Source organism: Alligator mississippiensis, chromosome 2 (assembly GCF_030867095.1).
Source record: "Alligator mississippiensis isolate rAllMis1 chromosome 2, rAllMis1, whole genome shotgun sequence".
NCBI lineage: Eukaryota > Metazoa > Chordata > Crocodylia > Alligatoridae > Alligator > Alligator mississippiensis.
The window spans coordinates 150,999,611-151,015,709 of NC_081825.1; the positions used below are offsets into that span (position 1 = coordinate 150,999,611).

Here is a 16,099-nt window from a genome sequence, read left to right on the forward strand (position 1 = left end):
GTCCTCGAGGATGGCCGTGTTACCCCTAGGCCCCCTGGACCATGCCAGTTTGGCCTGCTGGACACCCTCTTTCCTTGCCCGCCACGTCTTGATATAATTGTATTGAGTAGGGAGGCTGCCTTTAAGTCTACTTGAGTACGGTCCTGATGGACTTCCCTGAACCTCATGGGTCCTGGACCCCTTGTGGGTCCCATTGCAAAATGGATGTCCCAGGACAGCCCAGCTTTATGGGCTATATGCATGGCTCCAACCACCCCTTTACCATGTCCCAAGCCTCACAGATAGCACCGATGTTGTCCTGTCTAGGCCTTGCTGTGATTTGGCCCCCTTGTCCTCTCTCTGGGCTCTCCGCAGCCCCTGGGGTCTCTGCGCCCCCACTGGCACTGGGGTCTCTGCACCCTCAAATGCTGTGCCCTCTCTGGTGCTGGGGTCTTTGCACTCCCAAAGGCCGTGCCCTCTCTGGCGCCCCATGCTGCAGTGGGCCCCTGATGAGTCCTCCTCCTTCCCCAAATTGCCTCAGCCAAACCACCGGTGTTATAAACGGCAAACAAAACATAAGCCCCTGGGCTATAACATAATACAAAAGACCAGGGTGTGCTCTGCCCCTTTAAAAGCAACGAACTTCATCCCCGGCACTAAGTGTCTAATAGGCAAGGGTAGCTGCGGAGCTCATGGAGCCCCATTAGCCCTAGGTGCCTCATATCAGGCAGTTGCAGCATCACTAGGCACTTCCTCCCTGGAGGCTCCTTCCCCTTTGGCTGCTAGCAGGGAACTGCCTTCCTGGCCTCAGCCCTGGAGTTTATATATGAGCCAGGCCCTGCCCCTTCTGGTCAGCTGACCGCTGGCAGGTGTGGACCAACTATCTCCTTCTGGCTGCCCTGGTAACCAGCAGCTGGGGCTCCCAACTGACTGCTAGGGCTCTCTCTTCCTAGCAGTTTCAGCCCTTAAAGGAGCAGGGCACCTGAGTGCTCTGTGACAAGAGCCCAATCCTTTTTTTTCTCTGGAGCTTGCCCCCCTGCACCACTATTGGCTGGGCTACCAGTCAACCAGGCACTGCCTGAGCTTCAAGGGGCCAATATCATCTTTCTCTGGAGCTTGCCCTCCCTCCTCCCACCACTGCCAGTGGGAGCAGTGGGAGCCCCTGGAGGCTCTTGCCATGATATTAATGTCAGAGAGTCTGTCATGCTAAGCCTTCCACAAACACATTGTATATGTTTCCAGTGCTGTCCAAAGATGTGCCTTTGGCTTGGTAGCTTGGGCAATGCTTGTATAGCTGACTAGAGCTCAGCACATGTTGCCTGCCTGTGTATCTAACCATGCAAGGTCCTGGTGGGTTTTGCAATGAACCTGAAGATGAAAAGCTATATGACTAGTTTCTCACAACTGCATAGTGGGGTTGTGTTCTCCATGAAGCAAAAACAAAATAAAACAAAATAAATTTCCCCATGACTTCTCTTATGACAAAATTACTACTTTTTAATATATTTTGGTTTCTTTACTGGCCCCGATTTGTCACCCTCCCTGGAATAAATGCCTCTTAAAAGTCAAAAGTCAATATATTTTGGTTAGATATTTAAGAGGGGGCGCTCTGCCGAGTCAAGCCTGCTCCTCGCCCTGTAACACTTCCGGCTGTTCAAGCTGTGGACACGCGTCCAGCGGGCCGAGGCCTTGGACTTTGCTTCACGCAGGTCGACCCCTGAGGCCCCCCATGGGTGTCCCCGCTGGCAGAAATATAAATATGTAAATAGTCCTTTGGCTCGATATGGTTTTTTTAATCTAGAGTGTACGGGCAGGCCTGGCAGGCCGTGAGCCCAGGACCATGTCCGTGAGGCCCAGGTGTTCGGGCCAACCTGTACATACTCTTTACTGGGCCCGATTTGTCACCCTCCCTGGAATAAATGTCTCTTAAAAGTCAAAAGTCTTTTTCTTTCTTTCTTTCTTTCACATATACTAAAATTGGAACGATACAGAGAAGATTAGCATGGCCCCTGCGAAAGGATGACACGCAAATTCGTGAAGCGTTCTTTCTTTCTTTCTTTCTTTCTTTCTTTCTTTCTTTCTTTCTTTCTTTCTTTCTTTCTTTCTTTCGGCCACGAGCCCAGGCCTTGTCCACGAGGCCCAGAGCTTTGGGCGTCCTTGTACATGCTTTTGACTGGCTCCGAGTCATCACCCTCCGGGGAATAAAGGTCTCTTAAAAGTCAAAAAGTCTTTCTTTCTTTCTTTCTTTCTTTCTTTCTTTCTTTCTAGAACAATTGAACGAGTGTATTATGGGCGCAATCTTTGCTGGAAGCTGATCTATCAATGTTCCATTTTTAATAGTATGAAGCTGAAATGTATCATATCATGAGAACAAAATCTTTCTGAAGCATGGAAAATATCACTGGTATAGGATACTAACCCAGGCAGTCATGCTGTCTCCTGTCATGAAACAAATGTGGTTGTGCTGGTCAGTAGTTGGTGAGTTGAACTGGAAAACTAATACAAGGATTTGCAGGAAGTGATATTGGGGATTCAGTAGGTGGCACTATTCCCTCTGAGTCGGTGCAGAAACAATAGTGTTACTGGGCACTCTTAACTGGGTAAGGTAAAACTGAGGTCATGGCCACTTTTGACACTTTGCAGTAAAAGAGAGGTGTTAGGCCACAGTCCAGCTAAATTCAGTCCATCTGTTGGCATTTGCATTTTGCCTGAAATACCTGAACAATTTTCCTGTATACTGCTCCTTTGTATTATTAAACAGGTACTATGCTGTACCCCAGCAAAGGGCTAGACCACAGGGATTAGGTGTATTCTATGTTATATATGCTCTCTATCTTGCTAAGTTACTTTGGTTTCTGAGTAAAACTTGCAGTAAGTTATTTTAAGTGCCCTGGAATCTCTGTCATAGCAGATGAAAATTTCAGCAAATGAACAGACATGAGAAACAGTAATGTAGCAGGGGGAGGGGCACCAGTCCGGGGTGCCTACTCTGAAGAGGCACAAGAATGGCAGCTCCTCTGGAGTCCATGGTGCTGCAGCAGCTCCAGCTTCAGCTATAGTAGCAGCTGCCAGGTATAGGGACTCTGTACTGCTGCTACACCATCAGCAGCAGTGACAAGTAGACTGAACGTACTGCCCCTTGCCAAAAGTAGATGAAGGAATTTAAGTCTCCAGGGCAGGTAGGACTGACCCCTGTCTTCCTGCCCAGGGTTTTGCACAGAGCACAAAACCTACTGGTTTTGCTTCTGAGAAATATTTATATGTAAGATCAGAGGAAAGTAGGGCTGGAAGGGACCTTACAAGGTTATCTAGTCCAGCCTTCTGCTCAAGGCAGGATCTGTGCTGACTAAATCATCCCAGCCAATGTCTGTCTAACCTGCTCTTGAAAACTTCCAGGGATGGAGATTCCAAGATGCCAGTGTTCAAACCTGTATTTTATGTAATTAGGGTTGTAATAACTGCATCTGTTCCAATTCTGTGATATATTACAAGGGGGACTTCTTATTTTTACATATCCTAAAGTCCATTCAATGTTTTCCCTAACATTGGGTGCAACTACACAAGACACTACTATGCAATGGAACAATTTACTGCACAGGAAGTGTCACAGTCTACACACACAGATACTTACTGCACAGTAAATTGGTCTACTCTGTGGTTAATGTGCTACCTGCAAATGCAGCTAGGAAATTAACTGTAGAGTAGTTAATGCATAGTAAGGCACACGTAGATGGCAAATTTGCTCCTGGTCAGTCAGGCAGCAGGAAGTGGGAGATTGCTCCCTGCCCTCGGGAGCTGCCTGCTGCCAGGGCAGGCTCCAGTGGTGGAACCTGGGCCAGGACAATGTCCCCCTGCCCGGCAGCAGGGAGCTCCTGGCCCCAGCTCTATGATCAGAGTGGGGCCTGGGAGGTTGCTCCCTGCTCCTGGGAGCTGCCTGCTGCCAGGGCAGGCTCCAGTGGCAGAGCCTGGACTGGAACAATGTCCCCCTGCCCCAGCAGTAGGGAGGTCCTGGCCCTAGCTCCTTGATTGGACTGGGGGCTGGGAGATTACTCCCTACCCCCAGGAGCTGCCTGCTACTGGGGCAGGCTCCGATGGTGGAGCCCAGATTGGGACAATGTTCCCCTGCCCCAGCAGAAGGGAGTTCCCAGCCCCAGCTCCATGATCACAGAGCCTGGGCTGGGAGCCCCCTGCTGCTGGGTAGTGGGACATTGTCCCAGTCCAGGTTCCCCCATTGGAGCCTACCCTGGCAGCAGGTAGCTCTCAGGCACAGGGAGCAATCTCCAAGCCCCTGCTCCATCTGCAGAGCATGGGCCAGGAGCTCCCTGCATGTAGAGGGTTCCCTGCCCAGCCTGGAGCTGGCTGGGACCTGCCTTAGACCAGGACAATTCCCTGTCAGTCGTGGGCTGCATGGGGAAGTCTGCATGTGGACACTTCCTTGAGCAGCCCCAGGCTGGCTGGGAACTGTCCTAGTCTGGGGCAGGTCCCAACCCCGCAGCTCTTTCCCAGCCACATTCCCCTATTGAGCTATTGAGGCACGGGACTTGGAAAGAACTGTGCAGGAGACCAGCCCCCTGCCCCAATCTGCTGGTGGGGCAGCTAGCAGTGAGCCCCTGGCTGGATGGGGAATCCCCACCCAGCCAGAGGCTCACTGCTAGGTTCCCTACTGGTGGGACAGCTCCTGGCTACCCCCGGCTGAGCATGGAATCTCTGCTTAGCCGAGGGCGCACTGCTAGCTGCCCCACCAGTGGGGCAGGAGGTTGGGACCTGCCCCCCGACCCCTCCCCATAGCTCTTTCCCAGCTCCCTGCCCCCAGTCATGGAGCTGGATCTGGGAGCTCTCTGGTGCTGGGGCAGGGGGATATTGCCTCAGCTCGTGCTTCACTATTGGAGCCCACCCAGCAGCATGCAACTCCTAGGGCCAGGGAGCAATCTCCTAGCCCCCTCCAGGAGACAGCTGTCTCCTGGCCCTATGCTACCTGCCAGCCCCTAGGCTAGCACCCAGGGGGAGCCTGGAGCTCTCCCAGGCTGCTGCAGGAGGGAAGAATAGGGTGGGAGCAAATCTTTTCCCAAATGCCTACACATGTAGATGCCTGCCCAGGGTGGGTTTCCTCCACTGTAAATTACTACGGAGTAAACCCACCTAGCAGCATTTGCATGTGTAGACATGCCCATTGAGTCCAAATCTGTAGGACTGAAGACTATGAGACTAATGACCTGGATAAAGTTTGGCATGTGTTTCAGTCTGCAGGCTATTAGTAATGCTTACTGAACTTTGTGCTTCCTCAGATATTACATTGGACTGATTCTGGGTTTGGAAGTGCCAAATCGAGACTCATTGTAGCTTGCTTTGGGTACCCCATTTGACTTGAATGTGCAGTTGCTCATCTTGGTGCACTGTGACAAAGGCAGAAGCTCCTAACAGCAGTAGCAGTAATTTCCTATAACATTTGTAAAATACAACCCTGGAAAAAAGAGAGCTGCAATTGTAAGTGTATTTCAGTGGAGCCCAGCTACAATCTGAAACATCACCCTAGGTCTTTAAAAAGAAATATCTGGAGGTGCCATGCTAATAGTGTCATGATCTGTCTCTGTTCCCCCTCACCTCTATTTTCCCCACCAAGGATTGACTTTACCCACCAAACCTTACAGTAGATCTCTAAGATTAAAGTTAATGCCACAGGTCTTATTAATAATTTAGTAACTTGATAATAATTTAGGTGGAGAAGATATGGGATCTATAACAACTTGCACAGAGCTGTGGAAAAGAGGCCATACAATGTCTTCCAGGAGATATCAAGGAGGTGGTAGAGGGAGACCAACATCCGGAAAAAATAAGTGGCAGGCTGCTGGAATGCCCCCTACCTCCTAAGACAATGTAGTATAGGATGTGGGAGATCTATGGGTAGGAGGAGGAGACAAATGGTATCAGTCTTGGTCTGAGAGCATATCTGACTTTGGGTTGGTGACCATAACTAATAAAGCCATCCCTGCTGTAAGTGGGGATGTTTTTTATACAAGATGACGGAACCTTAGTGCCAACCTGTGTTAACCAAAGCTGCAAAAAAAGTTTGTCCAAATTCCTGCCACTTGAAACCACTCTATAGAGCAGCTAGCTATGACCTTTCCCCAGGTTACCACTGTTCCTGGGTCAGAGGGGCTGGACTTTTTATCCTGCTGCCTATGCTGATGACTAATTGCTATTAGTTTTACACACCCATCTCCTCCTACCTACTTCCTTCCCCCCTACACACAAACATGGAAAAAAAATTAATGCAGAACAAACTGATGTTGTTCTTGGTGTTGGGGGTAATCATTAAATCAAACCCACGTTAGGAAGAAGAAGAAGAATGACTCCATTATGAGGAATGCAATCAGAAGTTTGTGGTAACCTGCCAGTAATCAGTGGGCTTGAATAGTTGTTAGTCACTTGGGTAATCCAGGTATCCAATCTGTGCTCTGCTGCTCTACTTCTTTGAGAGAATATTCAGGTTTGAGTTTAAGGATGAGGGTCCCTCTGCAGGTGAACCTGACATAAGGCAGGAAACTCATGCTAGGAAATGCATATGGGCACTTCAGTGGAACAGCAGCTCTTGCAAAGCGTCCACAGGGCACCAGATCCAGTGAAGAGCTGTTGCCCTCACCTTAGCCACAGGCTGTGATGGTTTTTAGACGTTAGTCTTACTGGAAACAGCAAAACCACCATGAAATCAGATTCAAAATGCAGACAAAAGCAAGGTTTCTGCAAAGTAACACAGCAATCATTTAGTCATCTTGGGCCTACCCCATCCCTATCCAGGTCTCAATGGATAATTTCTTAATTTTTTTCCACTGACTGAAATTTCCCTCTGACTAATTTTCTGTGATTCTCAATGCCTTGTAAAAATATTTCCTAACTGTCTTCCCCTCCCCACCTCTAGATCAGTTGCTAATAAAGAACCAACTCATTCGCTGTCTCTTGAAGAGAGGCTGGTGCTCTCTGATAGGAGTCAAAAGCTCAGGTAATGGGTCAAGTTTCAAGACAGAGGCTGAAACGAGAGAGAAATTTGGTTCCTATTTCAGCATTTAGTAGTTGGGGTGGCTGATTTCTGAAACATTTTGCATGTTGGGCTACATGGAAATGTCAAGCTTTCTACAAGTGTTACACTAGGAGGGGATAACTTGGATATTTAAGCATAAGCTGTAACTAGGAACCATTAATGCTCATGCCAGCAAGGCCACCCTATCTATTTGTCTTGAAGTCAGACATCTTGAGATTCACATAGGGTGTGTCTACACATGCAAATATTCTGGGGTGAGTTTACTCTAGATTAATTTACTCTGTAAACCCGTATCTACACATGCGGGGAAATGGCAGCAGATTTGCTTCTCATGGCAGCAGTCTGCTCCCTCCCTCCCCCTTCCCCCCGCCCCAAGGCCCTGCACCAGCCCCCTGAAGCAGCCAAGGGGAGCTCTAGGCCCAGGGACTGGCAGGGGACATGGGGCCAGGAGACAGCTGTCTCTTAGTGGGAGCTAGGAGATCCCTGCTGCCAGGGCAGTAGGACATTTTCCAGGTTCCAGTGGCGGATCCCGTCTGGCAACAGGCGGTTCCCAGGGGCAAGGAACAATCTCCCGCCCCCTGCTGCCCGGCTGACTGGGAGCACATTTGCTCCTGATTGGCTGTCTATGCATGCCATACTGTGCAGTTATTACTCCTGAGTAAATATGCTACTTGTTTTTACAGGTAGCAAATTTACTTGGGGTTAGAGCAAATTACTGTGCAATAATTGTCTGTACATGTAGACAGTGGTGCTTACTGCACAGTATTTTGCTCTAATGTCAAGTAAAATGTCTTGTGTAGATGTGCCCATAAGGTCTTAAAAAAACAAGAGTCTGTCTGCTTTTTCTATTAACTTTAATGTTCCCATGATTATTTTTTGAGAGAGGATACTGAGCTCCATCTCCTTGGCCAAAGGTGTTCAGGTTAGACAGTAGAGACAGGTTAGAACTAAGTGAAGAGAATATCATAATCCATCACACAAGTGACATCTACTCCAGGCTCGATATTTGCATCTGTCTTCATTTAGAAGCTTACAACAGCTGCTTTGAGAGGCTGGGAGAAAGACACTATTTTCTTGTCCTTTTCCCCCTTATCCCTCACACATACATTTTAACCCTCCTGCAATTTAGGAAATACTAGTGTGAATCCTGAGAGAACATCTACTGACCATTTTAGCCTTGAGAGTGTGATTGAGCAACTCACTCCTCAGTGAAGGTGAAGGACATGAATTCTTCAGCATAGCTAGACTTTTTGTGCAGCCTAAAGCAGAGTTTTCATTCAACAGAAAGTCAGATTACTTCAACGAAAACAAGCTAAGAACTGGTTGGATTGTGATTCTGAGATGAAGGAACCCATGTTATTACAGGCAGTCTGAAATGTGATGTGAAGTATGCCATGATTAAAAACTATGGGAAAGGTGCCTGCCAACTGTAGAACTTTGATCAGAGCTGCAGGATACCCCACGATATGCTATAATCTGTCCCCAGCCCCCTGAGGTATGATGATTGCAATCTTAAAGGTTCCTAATTATGATTGTATCAAGAGAAAAAGGTCAAGCATTTCTGAATATGCCAAATTGCTGCTAGAAAATACCATATGTGTGTATGGGGGGAGGGGGGAGCTTAATGTAACTGCATGGCTTCACAGGTGTCTGCTTTTGAACACATATTAAGGAGGAAAGGATAAAAAATAGGTTATAGTGGCTGAACTTATGATTCATCCAGACATTCTAGAAGATTCCTGGAATGAAGGTGGGGAAGCCTTATTTTCGTATTCAAACTGCTGAGGGCTTGACAGAAATGGCAGGCTATAGAGGGAATAGGAGTGGAAGCAGGAGCTGACAAAGATGGGAACAAAGAGGAGGTTGTGGGGGCCAGGAAGGCAGAAGAAGAAAGCGTAGACATGACTGGACAAGAACCCAGAAAGGCTGCTGTTGGAGGACATGATGGGGATGCTGGATCTCCTGGTTTCATAGAAGTCTATGGAAATGTTGGATCCTCCTAGTTTCAGAGCAGCAGTGATGCTGTAGATACATGGATCACTTGGTTTTGGGGAAGAGGGAGTGGCTCTGGCTTTCTCAGGTTGTCCTCTTTGGTGTGCAGTCACCACCCATCTCCTCTTTGCAACTGCTTCAAAGTCAAGATGGACGAAACCTTCTGCGACAGCCCCAGTGATGACCACCCCTGATGCAAAGAACCCGCCACCTTTTGAAAAATGCTTTATTATATATTTAGTGCCTTATATTCAATAAAGAATTGAAAAATTGTTACCAGTTTTCACTATCGCTTTGTGTTTCACCTCAGTTTCTGTTTATGGATGGTGTTTTGATAGGCTGCCTTTTACCCTTTATCCAGCACAGAGAGGTTGGATCTGCTATGGAGCACAGAGCTGCTCCATAGCAGTCTCACACTCCACTTTAGCAAACTCAGAACCCTGCCTTTGCTTTACATTGTGTTCTCTTAGAGGATGCCAAATTTTGTCATGCCAGAAGCAGAGCCTGATCTCTAAAGTGAATTAGAACAGAAATTGGCCAAATGTCCCTTCGGGATAGCAAATGACTAAAGCTCACTATGAGATCACCACAGAGGCCTCTGTGAGGCAGCTGGTTAAATAGTTTTACTTCACTGGGATGATGTCTAGGGCAGAGTTTGATGAAGATCATTACTTAGCACTTCTGTCTTGCTCAGCCGTTGTGAAGACACACGTGTCTATGAGGTCACCAGCTCAGCACCTCAAATTAGTTGAACTGTTGTCAAAATACAGGCCCTTATGAGGTAACTGCCTGAGCTGGTATCTCAACAGAAGTCTCTATGAGGTCACTTGCTCCAGTTTGATACACTGACCTACGCAGCTCTTTCTAACATGAAAAAACAAACCAAAGCAAAACCAGGGTTTCAGGAGGGCTCTGTCTTGCCAAGTTGCCTTCAAGACAGAATCCTCTGGGCACAGTTACCTTGCACTCAATCATACCAGGCCAGCTTTTAACAATATTCTCCCACAGTGGTCCAGAATTGCCCAGCTTGGGCCCAAGCCTGGCTGGTGCTAGGACCCAACAGCCACTGCCACTTCTCCCTGCCACCTAGCAACTCCATGCTGCTTGGCCACCCAACTGCCTGGCCACAGTATGGCACCGGTGAATCTCCTTGGCCCTGAACTCTGCTGAGCTTCTCCCACTGCCAAACGTTGCTGAAGCCCCAGCTCCACAGGTTGGATCCAGTGGCTCTTTGGGCCTTTGGCTACTAACCTCTGTACTAGACTGACAATGATTCTTATGCCTCATTCTTAAGTTCTCAGTTCAGTAATTTCAACTTTTTTATTACGTCCCACAGGGTTACAAGTGGTGTAAATAATCATTGTGTCAGGTGGAATCAGTGTCGCTACTGTTTGAATGGAGGCGTAAGAGAAACTCAGAGTCCTGTTGAGTCTTTGATTCATAGTTTCATAGTTGGTAGGGTCAGAAGGGACCTGAGCAGATCATCAAGTCCAACCCCCTGCTGTGGCAGGAAAGAGTACTGGGCTCAAATGAACCCGGTGAGGTGTTCATCCAGCCTCCTCTTAAAGACCTCCAGGGTAAAAGTCAGCACCACTTCTCTTGGAAGTTGGTTCCAGGTCCTAGCCACCCTGACTGTGAAGTAGCACCTCCTGATGTCTAGCCTAAATGTACCCTCTGCCAGCTTGTGACCATTATTTCTTGTCACTCCTGGTAGTGCTCGGTGGAACAGGGACTCCCCCAATGCCTACTGGTCCCCCCTGACCAGTTTGTAAATGATCACTAGATCCCCCCTCAGCCTTCTCTTGTGGAGGCTGAACAGGTTCAAGTCCCTTAACCTCTCCTTGTAGGGCCTGCCCTGCTGACTCCTGATCATGCAGATGGCCTTCCTCTGGACCCTCTCCATGTTGTCCACATCCCTCCTGAAGTGCAGCACCCAGAACTGGATGCAGTACTCCAACTGCGACCTGACCAGTGTCGCATAGAGGGGAAGGACCACCTCCTTGGACCTGCTTGAGATGCATCTGTGGATGCATGACAAGGTACAGTTGGCCTTCCTGACCGCTTCCCCACACTGTTGGCCCATGTTCATTTTGGCATCAATAATGACTCCAAGATCCTTTTCTGCCTCTGCACTGATGAGAAGGGAGCTCCCCAGCCTGTAGGTATGCTGCTGGGTCTTCCTCCATATGTGCAGTACCTTGCATTTGTCAGTGTTGAAACCCATCCTGTTCTCATCCGCCCACCCCTGTAACCTGTCTAGGTCTGATTGCAGCCTATTACTCCTTTCTAGCATGCCCACTTCTCCCCACATCTCAGAATGTAGTCTGCGAATTTGAACAGGGTGATTTTTACAGCATCGTCCAAGTCGCTGATGAAGATGTTGAACAGTGTGGGCCCGAGGACCAAGCCCTAGGGGACCCCACTGCCCACATCCCTCCAGGTCGAAAATGACCCATCCACCACCACTCTCTGGACATGGCCTTCCAGCCAACTAATGATCCATCTGACTGTGTAGGTGTTGACACCACAGTCCCCTAGTTTTTTAATGAGAATGGGGTGAGAGACAGTGTCAAAGGCCTTCCTAAAGTCCAGAAAGACTATGTCCACTGCTACATCTGCATCTAAGGATTTTGTGACCTGGACATAGAAGGCCACCAGGTTGGTCTGACAGGACCTGCCTCTAATGAACCCATGTTGGTTGCCCCTAAGCATAATCTCCCCTGCTGGCCCCTCGTGGACATGCGCCAGGACAACTCTCTCAAAAAGCTTACCCAGGACCAAGGTAAGACTGACTAGCCTATAGTTTCCTGGGTCCTCCTTCCTCCCTTTTTTGAAAATGGGAACCACATTGGCCCTTTTCCAGTCCTCTGGCACCACGCCAGAGCACCACGAGTGCTTATAAAGCCGTGCCGGGGTCCCGCAATGACCTCTGCTAATTCCTTCACCACTCTGGGGTGGAGATCATAAGGACCTGCTGATTTAAATACGTCCAATCCATCCAGAAATTCCCTGACTAGGTCCTCACTGACCCTAGGCCTGGGTGTGCCTCCCCTGGGACCTACCAGGGTCCCGGTGGGGGAGTGGGGGTGACCCAGTCCCTGCTCAGAAAAATGGAAGCAAAGAGATTGTTAAATAGGTTAGCTTTGCTGTCTGATGTGATGACCAGATTTCCTAGAGTGTCCTGCAGAGGCCCCACGTTACCCAGTACCTTCTTTTTACTCCCTATGTATTTGAAAAAGGACTTCTTGTTGTCCTTGATCTGGGTAGCTAGTCCCAGTTCCATCTCTGCCTTGGACTTTCTGACCGCCTCCCTACACCCCTGAGCAACCGAGGTATAGTTCTCCCTGGTGATGGCCCCTCCCTTCCATTGGGTGTACACCTCCTTTTAGCTAGGAGACATTCCTGTATGCTTTTGGTGAGCCATGGGGGCTTTTGCACCCTCTTGCCCCCTTTGATCTGCAGTGGGATTACCTCCCTTTGGGCTTGGAGGATTGTCTCCTTAAGGAATGATCATTCTTCCTGGACACCTGACTCCCCTCCCCTCCCCTCTGGGACCTCAGTGCCTCCCCGACTATTCTCCTTACCTCATTGAAATCTGCCCTTTTGAAGTCCAGGGCTGCTGCCTTGCTGCAGGCCTTTGCTACTTTGTGCTGGATGGTGAATTCCAGCAGGCGATGATCACTGTCGCCCAGGTGGTTGAGCACCTGCAGACCCCTCACCAAGTCGTCGCCTGTGGCCAGGACCAGATCCAACAAGGTGTCTCCCCTGGTGGGGCTGTGCACCTACTGGTTTAGATGGAGGTGCTGTATCTCGACTAGGAACCTACATGAGCACTCAGACCTTGCTGACTGCTCTTCCCAGCAGATGCCTCCACAGCAAATTCTTCACCTCCATTTTCTTGTGCAGGGACCGGGACTCCCCCACCGTGTTTCAAGACGGACTCGAGGGGAACGCCTCAAGACCTAAGGTTGAGGAGGACCAGGTTAAAGTACTTCTGGAGGGGCTGGACGTGTTCAAGTCAGCAGGTCCAGATGCTCTCCACCCCAGGGTGTTGAGGGAGCTAGCAGGGGTTATTGCTGGGCCCTTGGCACAGCTTTACAAGCACTTGTGGTGCTCGGGACAGGTGCCAGATGTTTGGAAAATAGCCAATGTGGTCCCCATCTTTAAGAAAGGGAGGAGGGAGGACCCGGGCTATTATAGGCCCGTCAATCTTACCTCAATCCTGGGGAAACTCTTTGAGAAGATCATCAAGGAGCACATCTGTGATGGGCTGTGTCACAGGGCACTGAGGTGCCCTGCTTCTAAAGGGGGGAAACTGCAGGAGAAAGAGCCCTAGCAGGGAATAAGGAGCCCAGCTGTAGGTTGCCAGGGCAACCAGGAGGTCAGCTGATTGAAAGGGGCAGGGCCTGGCTCCTATATAAATCACAGGCTGAGGCCAGAGGTGGTTCCTGCCAGCTGCCACAGAGGAAGGCGCTCTCTGCTGCAGAAGCGAGGAGAAGCCTAAGTAGCACATGACACTGCTGTGGGATGAAGAACCCCGGTAGGCTAAAGTGTGATTATAGCCAGGTGGCTTATGTTTAAGGTATAGCCAAGAGGCTCAAGTTTGTGTTACTGTTTGTTACACCGGTGGTTTGGGTGAGGCTATTAGGGGTTGGAGGAGGCCTCATAGGGGACTCACGGTGGAGTGTGAGGACCCTAGTGCCAGTGAGGGCGCAGCATTCAGGGTACATAGACCCCAGCCCCAGAGAGAGGCAGTTGAGAAGCCCCAGAGAAGGGGGCATTGAGGAGAAGCCCCAGTGTGGGCATGGTGAGCCCTGGAGAAGGGGGCAGCATTGCGGTGAACCCCGGAGAAGGGGGCGGCTTGACTGAGAAGGCCCTGAGGGAGGGCTGTCGAGAGCCCAAGTGCCAGAAAGGGAGTGGAGACGGAGAGAGAGACTGAACAGCATCTATTCCAGCTGCGAGGCTTGGGGCATAGTATAAGGGGTGGTTGGAGCCACGCATAGCCCCTAAGGCTAGGGTGCCCCTAAAGCACCCATTGTAGAGCGGGACCCATGAAGAGTCCAGGAGCTCACAGGGCCAGAAGTAACCATGTCCAAGGAGACGTAAGGCAGCCTCCCTAACATGTGAACATCAAAGACGTGGCGGGCGAGAGTCTGAGGGTGCTCTTGGGCCTTGAGGAGATCACGGCCCTCCTGCAGGACCCCGCCTGTGACAGGCCAGCATCAGGGGTGATGCTCAAGTGCAACCAGCACAGTTTCATTAGGGGCAGGACATGTCAGACCAACCTGATTGCCTTTTATGATCAGGTCACAAAAGCACTGGATGCAGGTGTTGCCGTGGATGTAGTTTTTCTGGACTTCAGCAAGGACTTTGACACTGTCTCCCACCCCATCCTCATTAAAAAACTAGGCGACTGTGGCATCGATGCCTACACAGTTAGATGGATTGCTAATTGGCTGAAGGGTCATACTCAGAGGGTGGTGGTGGCCGGGTCATATTTGACCTGGGGGGAAGTGGGCAGCAGAGTCCCCCAGAGCTCGGTCCTTGGGCCCGCGCTGTTCAACTTCTTTATCAGCGATTTGGATGACAGCGTGAAAAGTAACCTGTTCAAATCTGTTGATGATACCAACATTTGAGGTGAGGTGGGCACACTAGTAGGGAGGGAAAGACTGCAGAAAGACCTGGATAGGTTGCAAGGGTGGGGTAACAAAAACAGGATGAGTTTCAATACGGACAAGTGCAGGGTGCTGCACTTGGGCAGTAGTAACCAGCAGCACACTTATAAGATGGGAAACTCCCTTCTTGAGAGCATGGAGGCAGAAAGGGATCTTAGAGTCATCATTGACTCCAAGATGAACATGGGCTGACAATGCGAGGTCATGGTCGGCAGGGCTAACCAGACCCTATCGTGCATCCACAGGTGCATCTCAAGTAGGGCCAAGGAGGAGATCCTCCCCCTCTATGCAACACTGGTCAGGCTACAGCTGGAGCACTGTGTCCAGTTCTGGGCGCCCCACTTCAAGAGGGATGTGGACAACATTGAGAGGGTCCAGAGGAGAGCCACCCGCATGATCCGGGGACAGCAGGGCAGACCCTACAATGAGAGGCTATGGGACTTGAACCTGTTCAGCCTTCACAAGAGAAGGCTGAGGGGGGACCTTGTGACCGCCTATAAACTCACTAGGGGGGACCACAAGGGTTTGGGGGAGACCTTGTTTCCCCTAGCTCCCCCCAGGATAACAAGGACTAACAGCCACAAGTTGTTGGAGAGTAGGTTTAGATTAGATATCCGTAGGAACTACTTCACATTTAGGGCGGCTAGGATCTGGAACCAACTTCCAAGGGAAGTGGTGCTGGCTCCTACCCTGGGGGTCTTTAAGAAGCGTCTCGATGCCTACGTGGCTGGGGTCACTTGAGCCCAGTTTCCCTCCTGCCCAGGCAGGGGGTTGGACTTGAAGATGTACAGATCTTGAAGAAGATCTACTGCTCTGGGCAGGCAGTAGACCTTGTGTGTCGAGGGGTCCTGGCAACAGATGGGATCCTCTGTACCTCTCAGGATGGAGTCACCAATGACGATTGCTCGACATTTCTTCCTCCGGGTCTGCTTAGCTCCTACAGCCTGCTCAGAGTGTGGAGTTGCCTCCTCTCTGGAGTTTTTCTCCTCTCCTTCCTTCACCTGCAGTGTCACCGGGGCCTTGTACCTGTTCTCCAGCTGGACTGGAGGAACTGGCACTGCTCTGCTGCGAGGGGACCACCTGCCACTCTGCTGTGGAGGGCATTCATTAGACCCCCACTATTCTTCTCAGTAATACTACCTCTCAGCTACTTATGTCCTACTCTGTCTTTGAGCTTGTGATTTACTCTTCCCTAAGTGTAGCACCTTACATTTTTATGTGTTGAACTTCACCCTGTTTCTGTAGCCCAGCTTTCTAATCCATTGAGATCCTTCTGAATTCTGCTCCTATCTTCTACAGTGCTTGAAATCCTTTCCAGTTTTGTGTCATCTTCAGCTTGATCAGAAAGCTATCTTATCTAGCATTGAAATCATTAATGAACAAGTTAAATGGCACTGGACCAAAGAAAGATCCCTGT

General features: G+C 49.8%; 1 protein-coding gene and 1 non-coding gene across 2 annotated transcripts in view; both read left to right on the forward strand.

The window, feature by feature from the left end:
• The window catches only part of SPP1 (secreted phosphoprotein 1), a 97,217-nt gene that overhangs the window by 21,127 nt on the left and 59,991 nt on the right, over positions 1-16,099 (forward strand). The window lies entirely within an intron of this gene.
• Positions 1,931-2,033, forward strand: LOC132248921 (U6 spliceosomal RNA). The gene has a single exon (XR_009460394.1). It is a non-coding gene; the product is annotated as a U6 spliceosomal RNA (small nuclear RNA).